The sequence below is a fragment of the Saimiri boliviensis genome, chromosome 2 (genome assembly GCF_048565385.1).
Source record: "Saimiri boliviensis isolate mSaiBol1 chromosome 2, mSaiBol1.pri, whole genome shotgun sequence".
Taxonomy (NCBI): domain Eukaryota; kingdom Metazoa; phylum Chordata; class Mammalia; order Primates; family Cebidae; genus Saimiri; species Saimiri boliviensis.
Genome location: NC_133450.1, coordinates 7,553,691 through 7,572,976, shown reverse-complemented (window position 1 = coordinate 7,572,976; position 19,286 = coordinate 7,553,691). Strand labels below are relative to the sequence as shown.

The 19,286-nt window shown below is 46.4% G+C and overlaps 1 protein-coding gene across 1 annotated transcript in view; it reads left to right on the top strand.

The window, feature by feature from the left end:
• The first annotated feature begins 225 nt into the window (after positions 1-225).
• The window catches only part of THSD4 (thrombospondin type 1 domain containing 4), a 669,073-nt gene continuing 650,012 nt past the window's right edge, over positions 226-19,286 (top strand). Inside the window, exon 1 of the mRNA XM_039469071.2 lies at positions 226-290. The gene's annotated coding sequence lies outside the window, so the exon portion shown is untranslated. The remainder of the gene's footprint in view (positions 291-19,286) is intronic.

The window sequence follows — 19,286 nt, the reverse complement described above, 5'->3', positions numbered from 1 at the left end:
GGCAGGAGCGGCTCCAGGTGACAGCGGGAGGCCGCGAGGCGGGAGCGGGGAGGGACCGAGGGCGCGCGGATCCCGCTCTCGGATCGCAAACTCGGGGCCGGAGCTCTCCGCGCGCGCCTCAGCCGCCGGCCGCCCGCGCAGCCCGACGCGGAATCGGGACGCAGCGGGAGCCCGTGCAAGGCGGGCGCGGGGCGGCGGCGGCGGCGCTCGGGGCTGCCGGGCGCCGGGAACCACGCGGGGGCGAGGCGAGGCGAGGCGGCCGCCGGCCGCTCCGGGACGCGGACCGCCAGGTGAGCAGAGCCGCGCGGCTCGCGCCCCCTGCGCGCCGCCCTCGCGGCCCCAACCCGGCTGCCGCTGCTCGGGCTCCGGCCCCAGCTCTCCGGCCGGCGGGGCGGGCCGGCGCGGGCGACCCAGTGGGTGTGTCCGGGGACGCCGCGGGCTGCGCCGCTCCGGGCTCGGGGAGGCAGCGCGCGCCGGGTCCGTGCCGACGGCTGCGCCTCCTTCTCGGGTTCTCGTCCGGACTGGGAGTCTCGCTCTGCGCTGGCGCCGGCGCTCACCCGTCCACCCCCGGATCGGGGCCCCGCGCTCCCCGGGTCGGGTCGGAAGGGGAGCCGCGAGTGCACACCCAGCCCGTGCGCCCCGCGCCGCAGCCTCGCCTCCCTCCCGGCCCGGGCACCAGAGCCGGGCGAGTCTCGGTCCGCGCTCCCCGAGCCCGGCCCGAGGCCTCGGGTCTGTGTGTGTCTCAGCTCAGCCGCGGCAAGTCGGCGAGCGCGTGGAGCCCGAGTGGATGGGTTGTTTCCGCCGACTCCGGACGCTTCCTCAAGTGCAGCCCGAGTACCTGCGGCCCCTTGGCGCACGTACAGAAGGAGCTTTTGCAGGGCGAGCTCACCTTGGAGCTCTACAGATCTGCAAGTTCAGTTTTCTTTTTCTCTGAAATCACATCAGCCCGGACTTGGGAAGGGGATTTCAGGGCGTTCTCGGGCCCACCTAAGTATCTGGAATTTGTGGTCTAAAGAGTTTTTTAAGCAATCCGCGCCCGGCACCGTGCCTCCCAGCCTCCTTTGCCTTCTGTTAAAAGTGCGTGCTTGCTTCTCTTCCTGTCTTCTTTTCGACCTCCACCACGCTGCCCTTCGCCCTTTTCGGGCAGTGAGTCTAAAGTCCTGACGTGGGTAGCAATCATTGGATGCCTTTTGGAATTTGGAATAAGAGAAATAGAGACCCGAGAGAGATCTGAGGAATCGCCTTGTCCAACCCTCCTTTCACAGCTGGAGGCACCCAAGACCCAGAACAGTCTAAAGATTTTTCCAGGATCACACAGCTTTTAAAATCTGCATGACTTCTATTTGATTGATACTGTTGGAGGTTATGGAGTAACTGGGCTTACTAGGGTCTTGCTGGGTCTCAATATACAAAGAAGCAAACATTTAAAAAATGTGACTTAAATACAGAGCTCCTCAATTCCTATGGATTTTTGTTGGCATCATAGTTGAATTCCTTTAGAAAACAAAATCCTAGCCCTGAAATTAATGCGAGGAAGCAGATGGGCGTCCTGGGACTTTCCTACAAATCTCTGCAGGGCTGGAAGAGGGATTTCCCAGAGGTCCGGGCCTGGGAAGTGAATTTGGGTATCAGGATACTGGAGCCCCTTCTGAATAAGCAAACGGGTTGGTCTCTTGTTGGGAGCTGGCCAGTTGAACTCATGTGATATCCTCCGTGCCCGGCACTGGGCAGGGCACCAGGCTGGCATTACTTTCTTTTCAGTCTCGTATGCCATGAAGAAATGCTTCTCACTGGCTGTTAGGGTAAGACAAATACAGCCCAGAGTTTGGGAGTAAGATCAGGGTTGGGGAGATTTGGGATTTGGAGTTTGTTTTTGTTTTTTGCCTAGAAAAACTTGTGATTGCAATCAGTTATCCTAGACAGAGGCTGTGTCTTGCCTTCTTCTGCATCCCCCGCATTTCCCTCTTGGTACCACTTTTATTCTAATTGCTGGGAGTCTCAATGTGCAAATGTCCCCAACACTCCCGTTCTGTCCCCCACATTTATAGTTCATTCATCACAAAATCCCTTCCACATTCTTTTATATCTGAGAAATTATTTCCCTGTCTCCATTCCCACTGCCCCCACCTTCAACCACGTCCAAATTACAGTAATAATCTCCCCTCTTGACTCCCAGCCACGAGTTGCTTTCTTCATTTTAATCCATCTTCTTTCATGCTGACAGATTAATATTTCTAAAATTCTGATTTCACCACATCATTTCTCTCAAGAAATCACAACGGCTCCCCAGTATTCACTTCTATTTAATTTTTCTCCAGCAGATATTTCTGAGCTTGTACTGTGTGCCAAGGACTGTTACTATGCTGGGGCTTACGCTGTGAACAAGACAGTATCATTGCCTTCAGGGAGTCCACACGCTAGCAGATGATAAATAACCTCCCAGGGGAGAAGGGAAGTGTGGAAACAACCACGATACAAGGGGGATGCGCAAAACATCAAGGAGATGTGGATGAGGGAGAAATTGATTCTGCCTGGGAGGAGCTGGGACAGTTATTACCACTGGGCTCTGAAGCCTAAGGAGGAGTTCGAGGTGATGGGAAAGGCTGGTGGGGAGGGAGGACATGCCAAGCAGAGGAAAGAGCTTGAGGAAAGACTGGGAAACAGGAAAGTGCTGTATGGGCGCGGTTGAATCAGGGTTAATTTTCATCAGGGGATTTAGCATGTTTCCTAATCCCAGTCTGCTTTATTGACCCAAGAGCCAGCCCAGTGCCTTCCTGCTTAAAACCCATCCATCCACTCACCCAGTTTTTTTTTTTTTTTTTTTTATCATGGTCTTATCTGCCATCCCCACACCTCTCATCCCCAGCTCAGAAATTCAGATTTCCTCTCTTTGATCTAAATTGTGCCAGGCAGTGTATCCCGCCCACCTTCTCTTGCACACATTCCTGTGTCTCTTCCCTGCATTCTTTGCGCTGGCTCTGTGTTCAGCCTGGATGAGCCTCCCCAGTCACTCTGAGGCTTCCCTCCAGCAGCCTCCCTGGGCCTCTCCCAAGTCATGGGACACACTGTCCATATGTTAATGGCCCCAACAAACTTGAAAGCACCCGGCTCCTTGCCTGTGTTTGACCTCTCATCTCACTTTCCCCTTCTCTCACCTCTTCTTTCTGGTTTTCCCACCTTTTCTCTTTCTTTGTGTGTGTATGCAGAATCATGATGTTTACTTACGTGCAGATGTAAAGGTTTCATGTGTATTTGTTGAATAACCTCACTGTGAAAATGGATTAAAAATATTATACTGGGGGCTCGGCGCGGTGGCCCATGCCTGTAATCCCAGCACTTTGGGAGGCCGAGGCGGGCAGATCACCTGAGGTTAGGAGTTCGAGACCAGCCTGACCAACATGGAGAAACCCTGTCTCTACTAAAAAATACAAAATTAGTCAGGTGTGGTGACACATGCCTGTAATCCCAGCTACTCAGGAGGCTGAGGCAGGAGAATCACTTGAACCTGGGAGGTGGAGGCTGCGGTGAGCTGAGATCGTGCCATTGCACTCCAGCCTGGGCAACGAGAGCGAAAGTCCATCTCAAAAAAAAAAAAAAAAAAAGTGTTATGTTGGAAGCCAGCACATGATGCAGGCTGATGCAGAGGAAGGGGAGATTCAGGGGAAGCTCTGGCTTTAGGCTGCCCCTCTGCCTCGGGATCCCCTAATTTTACTCCTCCGCAGGACCTGGGTGCTGAGGCTGGGAAACCCCTTCATCATCTGGGCCTGCTTTGCTCTCTTTTCCTCCTTCCCATCAAAAGTTAGTTCTGTGCCCACGGCCTTGCTGGCTTGTAAGCCTCATTTGGGCCATGTTTAGTGAGCACCAGTGTGTGCTACACTTGGGGCTTTCACTTGTTTTCTTTTAATCCTCCCAGTCACCTGTAAGAGAGACACTAGCATTTGCATTGTATAGGAAGAAAGTTCAGGCTTACTTGCCTGAGGTCAGCAGCTCAGGTTTGGAGCCGAAATCTTAAACCCAGCTCTCTAAATCTGGTGTTCTTTCCACTATATCATTATTTCCTGAGAGAGTTGTACTAGGAACATCTGAATCGAAATTCAGATCTGGTGAAAGCAAAACACAGGCTCCAGGGTGGAAACAGAAGAACTGGCATTTTTAAGACTACCTCAAGTGATTCTTCTGCACACCCAGGTTTGGGGACCACTGTCCTGGGCTTCCTTTACAATGTGGTTCTGGTGACAGGTTACTACGCCACTTTATTCCAGCCAGCATGTTCCTTTTTGACAGAGGCCCTGACCTTCATTCTAAGGAGTGGGCAATGGAGAATTGTGGCCAAGGCCAGGAGGAAGGCCCTCTCTTTTGGCCGGAAGGGTTTTTAGTTCAGTCCTGAAGGCCCAGCCCCCTTACCTTACTTGAAGGCATGTAAGCCCATCTGCCGTCAGACTCACTGTGAATTTCTTTTGGGACTTGAGCAAGTGCTGAGGGAGAAAGACCAGGGTGGGTTTGTTCAAGAGCCCCAAGTTGCTTCGGTTGGGACTCCCTAAAGAGGGCTGGACAGGCAATGCCAGGCCCTTCCTCCCTGCAGGCACAGGGGGAGCCTCTTTCCCTGGAATGGGGACTGGCCATTGATCCATCTTTTCCATTCAACAGGCCTTGCTCTACTCCCCACCCACCCAGCCTCAGTTTCCCCATGTGTAACAAGAGGATGGCCAAAGCCTGGAGGTCTGGTGGGGGGACCAGTGCACGGGTCTGCAGAGCCTAAGACAAAGCCCTAAGGCACATAGCAGGTGCTCAGTGTCAGCTCTCATCCCATTTCTTTACTCTGTACCTGATCAGTGCTTGAGACAATTGGAGCTCAATCTATTGCTATAGAAATAACGTATATAATCTCAGGCCCTCTCAAGTCCAGGGTTTTGTGTCTGAAGGTAGCAGGGCTGAATGTTACAACCGTGTCTTCAAACCCAGCAAACGAACACTCCCAGTTGTGCGGTCATAATAATAATGATTTCTCCATCCAGCATCTCTGCTCCCCCGGCTCCCCTTCCCCAGCTTCCCTTTAGATTCGCCAAAGGAGAACCGAAGGAACAAGAGGCAGCAGTTCTCTGTATCGATGATGAGCTGTCCTGGGAAAGTGGTCTTTTTCTGTTTACCTCTTTTCCCGCCTACCCACTCTTTCAGCTGAGGGTACTGCCCACATTGTCTTCTCCTCCTGGCCTTTCCAAAGCTCATCACTGAGGCAGTGGCCCAGGCAGGGCAGCCCCTTAGCCCTGCTTCTCTAGGGCGTGGTCCGAGGGCAGTGAGCCAGGCTCACAGTGCTGCTGTGTCTTGTCCCAGGAGGGTGGCACTGGGCAGCCCACACCCGGGTGGGCAGCATGTGGCCTGCTCCACCCTCCTGGCCCTTGGCCGGCTGCCTAAGGCCTGGCCAGCAGCGAGGACCAAAGCACTGAGTGATTAATGGGTGCCCCATCTAATCTCCTGCCAGGGGAAATGAAGGGCCAGCCATGGGCTGGGAGCTCGTCATGACCTGCTCCAGGTGGGCTTGGAATGCACCCAGCTCTCGATGGGGATTAAGGCTTGAAAGACAAGAGGAAATGAGATGTTAACCCTTTAGGCCTTGGCCCTGTGAGCCCCAGCAGGGAAATCGCAGGGGAATTATCTGCAGGCATCTGATGACAGGGGAGCATCAGCTTTGATTTATGGTGGGGATGCAGCCATGTGACTACGGGGTTGGAGGGCGACGAGCAGTGTCTTCGACTTAACCGTTTTCCTTAGAGGCACAGTCAGGAGAGAGAAGAGGATTAATTTCCTATAATAAAAGGATACACGGACTGCTGGGAGGCTGCCCTACCTGCTTCCTTCTTGGAAACCCTCTGATCATATCAGCAAGCCACAAATTTGTAGTTGCCAGGCATACGTTTCCCCCTCGAAATGTAGCATCTCTGACCACTTGTAATGCGAAGGAAGAGGAGCTACCTCCTTTACCAGGTCAGGCAGCCACCCGGTGGTGCTGAGGAGGAGAGCACTCTGGAGCTAGGTCCCTGAGTTCAAGCCTTGGCTCTATCAAGCTTTGGGCCTTGAACAAGTTCCTCGGCCTCTGGGCTGTAGTTTTTCCACCTGGAAAATGCTTAGAACTATCTCAGGCGTGTAGAAAAGTGCCACTTGAATGTTAGCTATCGCTCTGTGTGTGTGTGTGTGTGTGTGTGTGTGTGTGTGTGTGTTGTTTGTTTGTTTGTTTGTTTGTTTTTTTAACCACTCTGGCTGAATCCTAAGCCCACGCCTTCTTTGGGAAAGACAGAAGCCGCTTCTCTTCCAGGGCTCTACAGCTTGCTTTGGGTGAATTGACGACGTACTTTTTGCTTGATCTCCCTTTTTTGACAACGACTCTCACATGCCTTGGATTCTGCCTGGCTGGCTCCTTGCTTTGCTCCAGCTCCATGGTTTCCAGCTGCCCCTTTCATGACATTACCCTGCCCCTCGTCTCCTGCCCCCAAGCTAGGTGATCAGACTACGGATGGGCTGGGCAGTGGCGTCTGTTTGGTCCTCCAGTGGTGCTGGCCAATTCTGCACTGGCTCTGCTCTTTGCTAGCTCTGCTGTGACCCGAGGCTAGAGAATGCAGCTGTCTTGAGAGCAAAATTGGGAGCCGTGGAGGCCATCTGGCCTGGATGCAAATCCCCACTCTGCCCTCTGTTCTGGTTTCTCTGCCCTATCATTGCCTCGTTCTTGAAGGGGGATAATAACAGTTATGCTTACCCAATGATTGATAGGAGGATCAAATCCAGCCAGGCACATGAGGCCCCTTGGGGACTATGTAGGAGAGTTTATTGCTGGTTGTAAGGTGAGCCCTGAGGGTAGAACTGTGTCTTGAAGTTTTGAAGTCTCATTGCAGGGCGTGTAGTGACTCTGTAGCCTTTAGTTCCATGTAGTGTCCTTTCCAGAGCAGACAGGTACCCAGGGCCTGCTTGACTTCAGTGAGGTTTTAGTTGAGGCCCGTTATTTCATTCTGCTTGAAGTTCAGAGGATCTTCTCGTCAGCTAAGTGGGGAGGGGCTGCCATTTACGGAGCTTCATGTCAGGTATTGGGATTTACCTGTTTTTTTTGTTGTTGTTGTTGTTGTTTTGTTTGTTTTTGTTTTTGGACACTGATTCTCACTCTGCCACCCAGGCTGGAGTGCAGTAGCCTGATCTTGGCGCACAACAACCTCTGCCTTCCGGGTTCAAGCAATTCTCTGCCTCAGCCTCCTGAGCAGCTGAAATTATAGGCGTGTACCACCACGTCCAGCTAATTTTTGTATTTTCAGTAGAGACAGGGTTTCACCATCTCGGCAAAGCTGGTTTTGAACTCCTGACCTTGTGATCCACCTGCCTCGTCCTCCCAAAGTGCTGGGATTACAGGCGTGAGCCACTGTGCCCAGCCTTACCTGGGTTCTTTTATTTAATCCTCTCAACAACCCGTGTGAGGTAGACACTATTATTTCTACTCTATAGCTAGAGAACCGAGGCTCAGAGAGGTTAAGGAACGTTCACATGCTCACACAGCAAGTAGACGTCTGAGTGATGTTTGAATTTCAAGTCATCTGACTCCAAAACAAATGCTCCGGGGGCAACTATTGGTCCATTAGTGAGTACCTCAGTGACGCAAGGTCTCTCCCTGCTCTCAATCTCTCACAGGACACTCTTCCTGGCCTCTTTCTCATGAGCATATATATATGCAGAATGACTCTGCTGATACTGCTCTGTTTTCTCCTTGATATAGGCGTATGTTTTAATTTAGCACATGCAGATTTGTCTTTTCAACGAATATGATTGCGTGTAAGCACTTCCCACTTTTCACCTAAGCAAGGCCCCCAGTTTTTAAAGCACAGTGATGCTTTCCATCACTTTGCTCCATCGCAGTTTCCTTAGCCACTGCCACCCTCTGTCAGGGATCTAGGTGGTTCTAGTTTTTCCCAGTCAAAAAATTGGCACTACCAACATGAATGTTCAATTTGTTGTTTGTTTCTGGTCTCATGTTCTGCTTTGGAAATACACTTCCCAGCCATGTGATTACCAGGTCAAAAGCAGGATCTGTAATAAGAGTGCCCCGTGCTGCTTATGGGGTCTTCAGAGAAAATGCACCTGGGAGGCCCCGATGAGGGACCCAGAAACAGAACAGGTGCTGGTTTTCTGCCTGCCCTTCCTCTCCTCACTAGTTCCTGTTCTTTCCTGAGGCTCAGATTGGAGGAACTTGATACCTCACTCTTCACAAGGGGTGTGAGAGGTACTGTTTGGGTGGTGACTTTTTGAGTTCCATAGAGAGAAGTTATTTCAGTGTCCACAGAGGTCCTGAGGAATGGAAGGTCTTGGCAGTTTCTGTGATTGCGCTGCTGTGCATTAGTGGTCTTGTGTGGGCATTGTTATGCAGTCATTCACTCTGGCATCTGCTGCCTTCTGAGCCCCTACTGTGCTTCAGGTGGCAGTGCCATGCGCTGTAAAGTGTGTGAATTCCAGACTTGACTCTGCTTGTGTGGTCTTGGGCAGCTTAATCTCTCTCTCTCTTTTTTTTTTAAATTGCATTTTAGGTTTTGGGGTATATGTGAAGAACACGCAAGATTGTTGCATAGGTACACACATAGCAGTGTGATTTGCTGCCTTCCTTCCCTTCACTATATCTGGTGTTTCTCCCCATGCTATCTCTCCCCCACTCCCCACTCCCCGCTGTCCCTCCCCCATTTCCCCCCAACTGCCCCCAGTGTGTAGTGCTCCCCTCCCTGTGTCCATGTGTTCTCATTGTTCGACACTTGCCTATGAGTGAGAACATGCGGTGTTTGATTTTCTGCTCTTGTGTCAGTTTGCTGAGAATGATGGTTTCCAGGTTCATCCATGTCCCTACAAAGGACACAAACTCATCGTTTTTGATGGCTGCATAATATTCCATGGTGTATATGTGCCACATTTTCCCTGTCCAGTCTATCATTGATGGGCATTTGGGTTGGTTCCAGGTCTTTGCTATTGTAAACAGACAAGAAAAAAAACAAACAAGCCCATTCAAAGGTGGGCGAAGGATATGGAGAGACACTTTCCAAAAGAAGACGTACATGAGGCCAACAAACATATGAAAAAATGCTCATCATCACTGGTCATTAGAGAAATGCAAATCAAAACTACATTGATATATCATCTCACGCCAGTTTGAATGGCAGTCATTAAAAAATCTAGAGACAACAGATGTTGGAGAGGATGTGGAGAAATAGGAACATTTTTACACTGTTGGTGGGAGTGTAAATTAGTTCAACTATTGTGGAAGACAGTGTGGCGATTCCTTAAGGACCTAGAAATAGAAATTCCATTTGACCCAGCAATCCTATTACTGGGTATATATCCAAAGGATTATAAATTGTTCTACTATAAGGACACATGCACACGAATGTTCATTGCTTAATCTCTTTAAGATTCAGTTTCCTCACATGTGAAATGGGCTAACAATCTCTGTACATGCTGTAGGAATTAGAGAGAGCATAGGTAAGGTGTTTGCTCATGCCTACAATGCAATGAAGGGGCAACTGTTACGAAAATGAGCACTAGAACTTCTTTCTTCTTATGGATGAAGATGTGTTCTTGCCTCGAGGAGTGGGGGGTGGGGGAGTAGTATTATACTTACAGCATTAGCAGGGGGCAGGTGAGAGGTAAATCACTATGATAAACACATAGTAGAGAGGTTGGGGGACCCAGACAGGCATCAGATTCAGATTGGTGGGAATTCAGAAAGACTTGGGGTGGGTTCTGCCTCCTAACAGGAACAAACTGTGTTGGGGGAGAGGAGAGAGAGAGAAAGGAAGTAGAAGCCTGTTGTGTTTTATGGGAGGGCTACATTCTTGGAGACCTCGCAGGATTCAGATCTCATAATTCAGACTTTTCCCTCTACAGAACAAAGGTAGAGTGTGTGTTTACTTGATACAGTCTCAAAACACATAGCGTTGCTTTGCTTTGCTTTTGCTTCTCATATGGTTGCATTCTCTCTCACACTGCACAGTAGGTTCACTCATAAATTAGCCACTTGGTATCTTGCGATGCCAAGCTGGTGGTGGTGGTTGTTGCTGTTGTCATCAGCATCATCTTGATATGTTTTTAGACTGACACCAGCACCACCATTTGACAGATTGTCTAGACTGGGGGTCAGTACATTTTCTTGGAAAGGGGCAAAACATTAATATTTTGACTTTGCAGGCTGTGTGGTCTTTGTTGTAACTAATCAGCTTTGCCTTTTGAGCATGAAAGAAGCCATAGACAATAGATGAATGAACGGGCAGGACTGTGTTCCAGTAAAACTTATTTATGGGCACCACAATTTGAATTGCATGTAATTTTTATATGCCATAAAATATTCTTCTCTTGATTTTTATCCAGCCATTTGAAAATGTGGAAAAAATAGGCAGAGAGTCAGGTTTAACCTTTGGGCCAGAGTTTGCAGATTCCTGGTCTAGTTGACTATAATATTTGAAAATTGTTTTAAATTATAGGAAGAGTGAATGCTGAAATATCCTGATACTCAACAAAATTATTCATAGAGATTCCAGTGCTCATAAGAAAAAAGGTTAATTCACAAGTTCTATCAAAAGACTGGGGTATTTATGAGCTTGAATGGTACCAACATAGACACTTTAATACAATTTAAAATTATTTAGGTAGTTATTCCAGAGAATGAAAAATTTTAAATTACATTATTTCAAAATTTTAGTACCCAATGACCTTATTAATATTGTTACAGTCATTCTATTTCATGATTTTAATGGTACACCCTGGCCAGGTGTGGTGGCTCATGCCTATAATCCCAGCACTTGGGGAGGCTAAGATAGGAAGATTGCTTGAGCCCAGGAGTTCCAGACCAGCCTGGGCAACAAAGTGAGACCCCATCTCTATAAAACATCAAATTATTAGCCGGACATGGTGGTATGCACCTGTGGTCCCAGCTATGTATATGGGAGGCTAAAGCAGGAGGATTGTCTGAGCCCAGGAGTTTTGAGGCTGCAGTGAGCCATGTTCATGCCACTGCAATCCAGCCTGGGTAACAGAGTGAGACCCACCCGGAAAAAAAAGAAAAGAAAAGAAATAGAAGAGAAAGGGAAGGGGAAGGAGAAGGGGAAAGGAAGGGAAGGGAGAGGAGAGAAAAAGAAAAAAGAGAAAGAAAGAAAACATGATATGCCCTAAACTGGTTGATTATTGTATACCATCCTGGAGTCCAGCAGCTCTGTCTGACTCCCAGCAGCCTGCTAGCTGGAGTTTGGAACTTGATTCTAGCTGGAATTTTTTTCACTGTAAAAGGCAGGCGCGAGCATAGAGGAAGCACCAAGGCTTGCGTCTGGCCCACAGTGAATGTGGGATAAACTTTTGCTCCCTCTTTTCTCTTTCCCTTCCTCCCCACTCAAAAGTTCTGTCTATTTGGTCAGATCCAAAACATGCTGAGCCTCTTTGAAATTGTTACTCTGGTTCTTTCCACATGCAATAAAGTCACTAACCTTTTAAAATGGAAACAAAAACAAAGGCTGTTAGAAAGCAGAGTTTCCCCTCCTGGGTCACCAGCTTTCCTTTACTGGAGAATGAGCAGTGCTGTGCTGAGACCGTGGCTGGCCAGCCAGGGTCAGACGGGAGGCCCCAGGTCCGAAGAAGGCATCTCCAGCTGGGTGCAGACCCAGCTCTCCAGTCAGGAGGGGGGCGCCGGGCCTGCTGGCTGCTCTGAGTTCCACAGCTCCTGGGTGTATCTTGATTTCAGAGAGTCCAACAGTAGGAAAGCCAGAACCTCTCCAGATGGAAGACCACCAGCCCTGAAGGTGATGGTGATGCTGTGGTTCTTGGCTCAGGAACATGCTTTTGCTGTGTATGTTGGATGGGAGACCCGTCTTAAGTAGATGTGTGTTTGTGTTGTTTAGGGGGTGGTGGCGCACAGCCACATACGCTTTCTGGCCTGGGGTCTGGCAGGATGTGAAAGGAGGCAGCCGCTGTCCTTTGGCCGGTGGGATCTTTCATTATTCTGTTGGGCAGTGGGGCTGGCATTCTTCCTATGTGTTGGGAACTCTTTGGTTTAGAAGCAAGTGGTCTTGCAGCCAAGGGCATGGGCGTTGAGCCCTGACTTTGTCATTAACTTGTTTGATGTCCAGCAATCCATTTCCATGTCCACGACTCTAATTCTTCATTCTTACTGGGGTGGTCAGAGGAGGCCTAGTGGACAGTTAGGACTCTTACCACCACCCAGCAGTAATGGAGCCATGCATCCCTCTGAGCCTCCCTGCTGTGGTACCAGCAGAGGCTACAGGGGGCTCTCCTGCCCCTCCAAGCTGGGGACATGTCAGTGGGGACCTGGTTGGGAGCTGGAACTCCCACCTCTGCCCAGAAGCAATGACAACTCCCTTTTCCCCCTTGGGTGTTATTGGAGGCCAAGTGAATCTGGGAACCTCGTCTTCTCTTCCCACGTAGCTATAATGAGGGGGTTGCCCTTTCCTTGCTGGAGCAGTGTCAGAAGAAGCCAGGGAAAATGGAAGGTTGAAATAAGATCTAGAGCCTGCTATCATAATACCTAAAATGTCCAGATTTCAATAGATAATCACTCAACATGCTGAGAACCAGGAAGATCTCACCTGAATAAAAAAGACAATTGATGCCAGCACTGAGCTGACTGAGATGGGGGGATAATCTCACAAAGACTTTAAAGTGACCATTATAAAAATACCTCAAGGAGCAATTATGAACATGCCTGAGGCAAATAAAGAAAATATAAATGAGAAATCTCAGCAAAGAAATAGAAGAACCAAATGGACATTTTCTTTTATTTTTAAAAGAATCTACATTTTATTGTAGATTGCCAATTTATAGTTGCATGTATTTATGGGGTGCAAAGTGATGCTATGATTTATGAATGCAATGTGGAATAATGAAATCAACCCAACATATTCCTTACCTCAAATGTTATCATTTTTTCTAGTGAGAACATCTAAAATTTACTCTTAGCAGGTTTGAAGTGTACAAAATACTATTATTAACGATTTTCACTACACTATGCAATAGATCTCAGAAAGGCTTATTCCTCCTGTCTGAGTCTTTCTATCCTTTGACCATAAACTCCTCATTCTCCCCACCCTCCAACCTCTGGAACCACCATTCTACTCTCTGCTTCTGTGAGTTTGATTGTTTTAGATTCCACATATAAGTAAAAATATGTGGTGTTTGTCTTTCTGTGCCTGGCTTATTTCATTTAGTGAAGGCCTCTAGATTTGTCCATGTTGTGGCATGTAGGATTTTCTTCCTTTTTAAGGTTGAATAATGTCCCATCCTATGCATAGGTATACCATGTTCATCAGTTGCTGTACACATAGATTGATTCCATAACTTGGCTATTGTAAGTAGTACTTCATTGATCATGGGAGTGTAGATCTCTCTTGACAAACTGATTGCAAACATTTTGGGCAAATACCCAGCAGTGGGATTGCTAGATCATATGGTAATTCTATTTTTAGATTTTTGCGGAGGCTCTATACAATTTTCTATAATGCCTGTACTTATTTACATTCCCACCATTAATATACAAGGTTTTCTTTTTCTTTACATACTCACCAACACTTGATTTATTTTGTCCTTTTGTCAATAGTCATTCTGACAGGTGTGATATATCTCGTTGTGGTTTTAATTTGCATTTCCCTAAAGGTTAGTGATGTTGCCGATCTTTTGATATACTGTGGGCCATTTGCATATCTTTGTTTGAGAAATGTCTATGTGGGTCCCCTGCCCATTTTTTAATTGAGTTTTTTATTTTCTCCTTGTTGAGTTGAGTTCCTTATATATTTTGGACATTAACCCCTTATCGAATGTTTGGCTTTCAAATATTTTCTCCCATTCTGTGGATTGTCTCTTCACACTATTTGCTGTTTCTTTTGCTGTGCAGAAGCTTTTTAGTTTCATGTAATCCCATTTGTCTATTTTTGCCTGCACTCTTGGAGTTAAATACAAAGCATTACAGACACTACAGTGTCTTGTAGTAGTTCTCTTATGTTTTCTTCTAGTAACTTTACAGTTTCTAGCTTTACATTTAAGTCTTTAATCCCAAATGGAAATTTTAGAATTGAAAAATATAATAACAAAAATAAAACTTCACTGATGGGCTAAACAGCAGAATAGCAGAATGGAAATGACAGGAAAGAATCAATGGATTGGAAGATGTAATGATAGAAATAACCCAACTCGAGCAACAGATATAAAAATAGACTGGGAAAGAAAAAGAAAGAAAGAAAGGAAAGAAAGAAAAGAAAGAAAGGAAGGAAGGAAGGAAAGAAGAAAGGGAGGAAGGAAGGAAGGAAGTTTCAGGGATCCCAGCCCTTTGGGACGCTGAGGCAGCTGAATCACTGGAGATCAGGATTTTGAGACCAGCCTGGCCAATATAGTGAAATTCCTGTCTCTACTGAAAATACAAAATTTAGCCGGGTGTGGTGGTGCATGCCTGTCATCCTAGCTACTTGGGAGGCTAAGGCAGGAGAATCACTTGAACTCGTGAGGCAGAGGTTGCAGTGAGCCAAGATCATGTTACTGCACTCCAGCCTGGGTGACAGAGTGGGATTCAATCTCAAAAAAAAAAAAAAAAAAGAAAAGAAAAAAAGAAAAAAAGACTATAACAAAAGATCTAACATTTTTGTCTTTGAAGACAAAGGAGGAAGAAAAAAAAGAGTGGGATGAAAAACTACTCAATGTAATACTGACTGAAAGCTTCCCAAATTGAGCATAAGACCTAAACTTAGAGATTCAAGAAGTTGAGCAAACCCTAAATAGAAAGAAATCACAGTCAAACTTTAGAAAACAAATCTGAAAAAGAATAAAGGAAGGGGAATGGGTGTTTTTGGTTTTAAGATGTACATAGCTATGCTAGTCAAGACAGTGTTGTATTGGTGAGGAAAAGGCACACAGATTAGTGGAATACTATAGACAATCTGGAAATACACCCATCTGACTTTGACGAAGGTGCATAGGCAAATCAGAGAACATTAACTGCAGTTATCTGGATGATGGTTTAGACAAGGCTGGTGGAAGATGGCGTGGAGAAGAAAGAAGCTATCTGAGAGATAGTACTAAGGAAGAATTGAGAGTTGGCAAGAGAGTGAGCCCATGGCACACAGGAGAGGGTTTCCCAGAGGCTCAGGCAAGCTTTGGGCTCCATTCCCTGGAAGGATGGTGATGCCACCACTGAAGAAGGAGGGCTTGGTCATGAAGTGGCAGGTCCTTTTATTCACCTTGGTCCATCATCAGCAGGAGGAAACTCGAAGTACAGGAAAGCAGCTTGAATGAGAGTACAGGTCTTGAGGTGTTGGGTTTTTGAGACCTTAGCATGAAATAATAAAAAGGCTGGAGGGTAGGAGTATTTCTCCAGAGTACACATTTTGATAGTGAGGGTTGGTTATTTTTCTAGTTGACATTTTTCTAGTTCTGGTTTGAGTCACAGGGAGAGCCAACGAGGAAGATAGAAGAGACAGGAGAGCAGGTTTGTAGGGCATCACAGCCATTGATGACAGAGTTCAAGAAACAGGGGATAGTGACAGCCCATTCTTTCTAAACTCAAATACCCTTTATTGTCTTTCTTGACCTCTGGATGATCCTGGACCCCCAAGGATGTGCCTCTCTTGGTTTTCTTGAAAACATTCTCTAATTTATGTGATGACTGACTTTTTCACATTGTCATAATCTTTTCATCACAATACCTGATTTCAGCTTTACTCAATACTGGCCCACCACAGAATTGTGTGAAGGAAATCAGACTAATTTGTTAGGTTTATCCCTCCTTCTATAAGGATAGACAGGGTTTTTCAGCACACATTGCACAGCGGTCATTGCTGCAAATCATTGACTAGATTTCTATCGCTTAAAAAAATAATGACATAACGCAAACGTCAATGCGGAAGCCTCAGGAGCAGAACAGGATGAGGCAAATCCTTTCCCCTGATACTAAGAAGCACCAAGGGCAGGGTGTGTGGTTGGCTGATTTATGGTGGCCGAGGCACACTGAGTCAGGATGTGTTCTGGATGGGCAGATGCATGGGGCTCTGAGAAAATATCCTGGATTCAAGGGCAGAACTGTCCCAGAGTCAATGGGGCAGAGCACAGCCTCGCACCCCACATCTTGACTGACCAGGGCCCAGGCTGCAGCCTGCGTGCTGTATACCAGGTAAGTGTGAACACAAGCAACTCTCCTGAAAAGATACATTTGGTGCAGTGTGTCAGGAGACTCAAGAGACAGTTTATTTTGATTTTTTGGAAACAGAGTCTTTCTCTCTTGCCCAGGCTTGAGTGCAGCGGCATGATGGTTCATTGCAGCCTCAAACTCCTGGGCTCAATCAGTCCTCCCACCTCAGCCTCCTGAGTAGCTAGATCCGCAGAGCGTGTGCTGCCATGCCTGGCTAATTTTTGTATTTTTTGTAGAGACAGGGTTTCGCCATGTTGTGCAGGCTGGTCTTAAACTCCTGAGCTCAGGAGATTCTCACACCTTGGCCTCCCAAAGTGCTGGGAATTACAGGAATGAGCCACTGCACCCGGCCCTGAGAGGCAGTTTAATTTAGGGCTAAGACAAGCCATGACTCCAACAATCAGGAGAGCTTGCATTCAAATCATACTGCTGCCACTTACCACCTGGGTGACTCTGAGTAGGCATATTGTTTCCATGCTTGCAGCCTCAGTTTCCTTCTCTGTAAAATGGGGATAGAAATAGCACTTGCTTCATAGGTTGTTTTAAGAATTAATGTTTAAAAAGCATTCGGCACAACCTGTCACATATTATTTACTTAATATATGTTAATTTAAAAAATCTTGAGTCTTAGCTTTGCCTCTAATTAGCTGTGATACCTTGTAGCAGTCACGTGGTTTCTTCTCCGTTTATTCATCTTTGAATCATGATGACAAAATAATGATGCTGGGGAGTTGGATGAGAAGGCTGTACAAAGTTGCTTTTTCAATTTCAGATGACATGATACTGCAGATCAAAGTGGGGACAAACTTTTGGTGTAAGAGCACTTTTCTTCCCCAGATATGACTGGCTTCATTGCTTGATTTACAGCCCTTGGTTAACCTGGTTAAATGTCTTTGTGTCTGTGCATGTCTCAGATGCAGAACCAGGCATGGTCACAGTGTATCATTATGATTTGTGCCTGTCTTTTTTTGTGTACGTGTGCTTGTGATAAGATGTCTAGCAGAAAATCACAATGGAAATAATAGATAGATTTAAAGACATTAAATAAAAATGTATTTAATAATTACAAATAAATTAAAAGATGAAAAGGAAATGAAAATAGGCTCCTAACTAGATAAAATAAGGGCTGCCAACCTTAATGAAGAAAGAGCTCTTAAACATCCTTTCAAAACATTATGAGCCTTACAGCGAAATGGGCAAATGAGGTTGTAAAAAATTCCCAGAAGAGACAGTGTACATGGCTAATCAAAATGAAAATCTACTCCAACGTTACCAATAATTGAAGGAGTACATGTTGAAATGACTTACCACTATTTTTGTCCTATTGTGACAAACTCTGGCTAGTTGCTTACCAGAAGATTTCCTCCTGGGATCGCGGTAGACTGTGTTTCCCAGACTCCTTTGCAGTTAGGTATACTGGCATATGACTAAGCTGGGTAATGGAATATGAGTGGCAGTGATTTAAGCTACCTTGGTGAAGCTGCTGGCTCAGTCCTCCGTGCTTTCTCTTTCCCCTTGTTTGTTCACTGGATGGAAGGAACCCAGGTGAAGATGACCAAGCCCGAGACGACGGTGGGATCACTCAGTGGAAAAAGGCTGGGTCCCTGGATACCTGCGTGACTGTGTGAAGTAGAATGTTCCAACTTGCATCAGTTAGTGACTGGAGCAAAAATCCTTTTATTGTGTTAAGCCATTGACATTTTGAGGTGGTTTGTGAGAGAGTTACCCTACCCTAACTAATTATTTATCACATTAGGAAAGATTATAAGCATAGCATTATTGGCAAATGTGTTCATTTCATCCACCACCTGTGAGATTCTAGGTTGATGCAATTCTTTTTGAAAATAATTCATTCTTAAGGATCTTAAATAGTTGTTCTTTTTGGCTTAGTGATTACATTTTTTAAGGAATTGATCTTAAGGAACAAGGAAGAGTAGCAAATAAGGAATTTTATACAAAGATGTTCATCATATATTCCAACAATAAGAGAACATTATTAAATCTGTTATCAGGCATTCATAGGGTAGACTATTTTGCAGTGATTGGAAATGATTTTGAATATTACTAATGAGATGCTTATGTAAGGTTAAAATAGAATACAAAACTGCATATGTGATTCTGTTTTGTAGAAATAGTATATGTAAAAAATATGCAGATGATATATATATAAGCATTATGCATAGAAAAGCTAAACAAGAACATCAAAGGTTTAATGATGAGTAACTTGGATTATTAGGTAATACAATTACAATTACAACAAGTAATTTTGGCTTTCCTCCTTATATTTTTCTGTAGTTTCAAGCTTTCCTTAATAAGTAAATTTCCTTAACAAATACATTTTATGGACATATTTTTTTTTTAAATCAAAAGAATACCTCGTTGGCTGTGTTCCACTCACGCCCTGAATCCTCACCTTGTGAATGAATGTGGTACTGGCTGTGTTTATTCTTTTAGTGTTAGTGCACTTGTTACACCTTCCTTCCCCAACACATGTGTGTGTGTACGCTCATGCACAGATGTGCACAGGTGCTCACCAGACTGGCAGGAAGCCATCTGTAGGTAGCATAACTGAGGCTTTGTATTGGAAAGCAGGGAAGAAGGCCTGAGCCCGAGCTGCCTTTTCCACCCCTGGCCACCTGCTTTTGGCCAAGGCAGCTGGAGAATACTGATTTTTGGAATGAGATGGATCATAGTCTTGGAGAAAGGGCAGCACGTCAGAAAAGCTGCAGCTCCCATGCAGAGCTCAGCCGTGGTAGTCTGATCTTTTTTCCTTTGATAACTATGACCCAGGAATTATCAACTGCTCTTGGCAGTGGATGGTGGGGAGAGGTTGAGTCTGAGAGGGGAGGAAGGCTGGAGTGCGTCTAGGTGTCTTTGATTCCTAGGTAGGGTGGCCTGCATCTCATCGCAGCTGTTTATTTGGGTGTTGTGGTCTTTAGGAGCGGGATGGAGAATGTCATGTTGATTTCAGAAACTATTAGAAGTAACTACAGAATAATGGAGTTGCTGTTTGGACCCTGGGCTGGGGACACGCAGCACAATCCCGCATGGAAGAGAAGGCCCCCTACCTGAGTTCGAATGGGAGGACTTTCTGTCA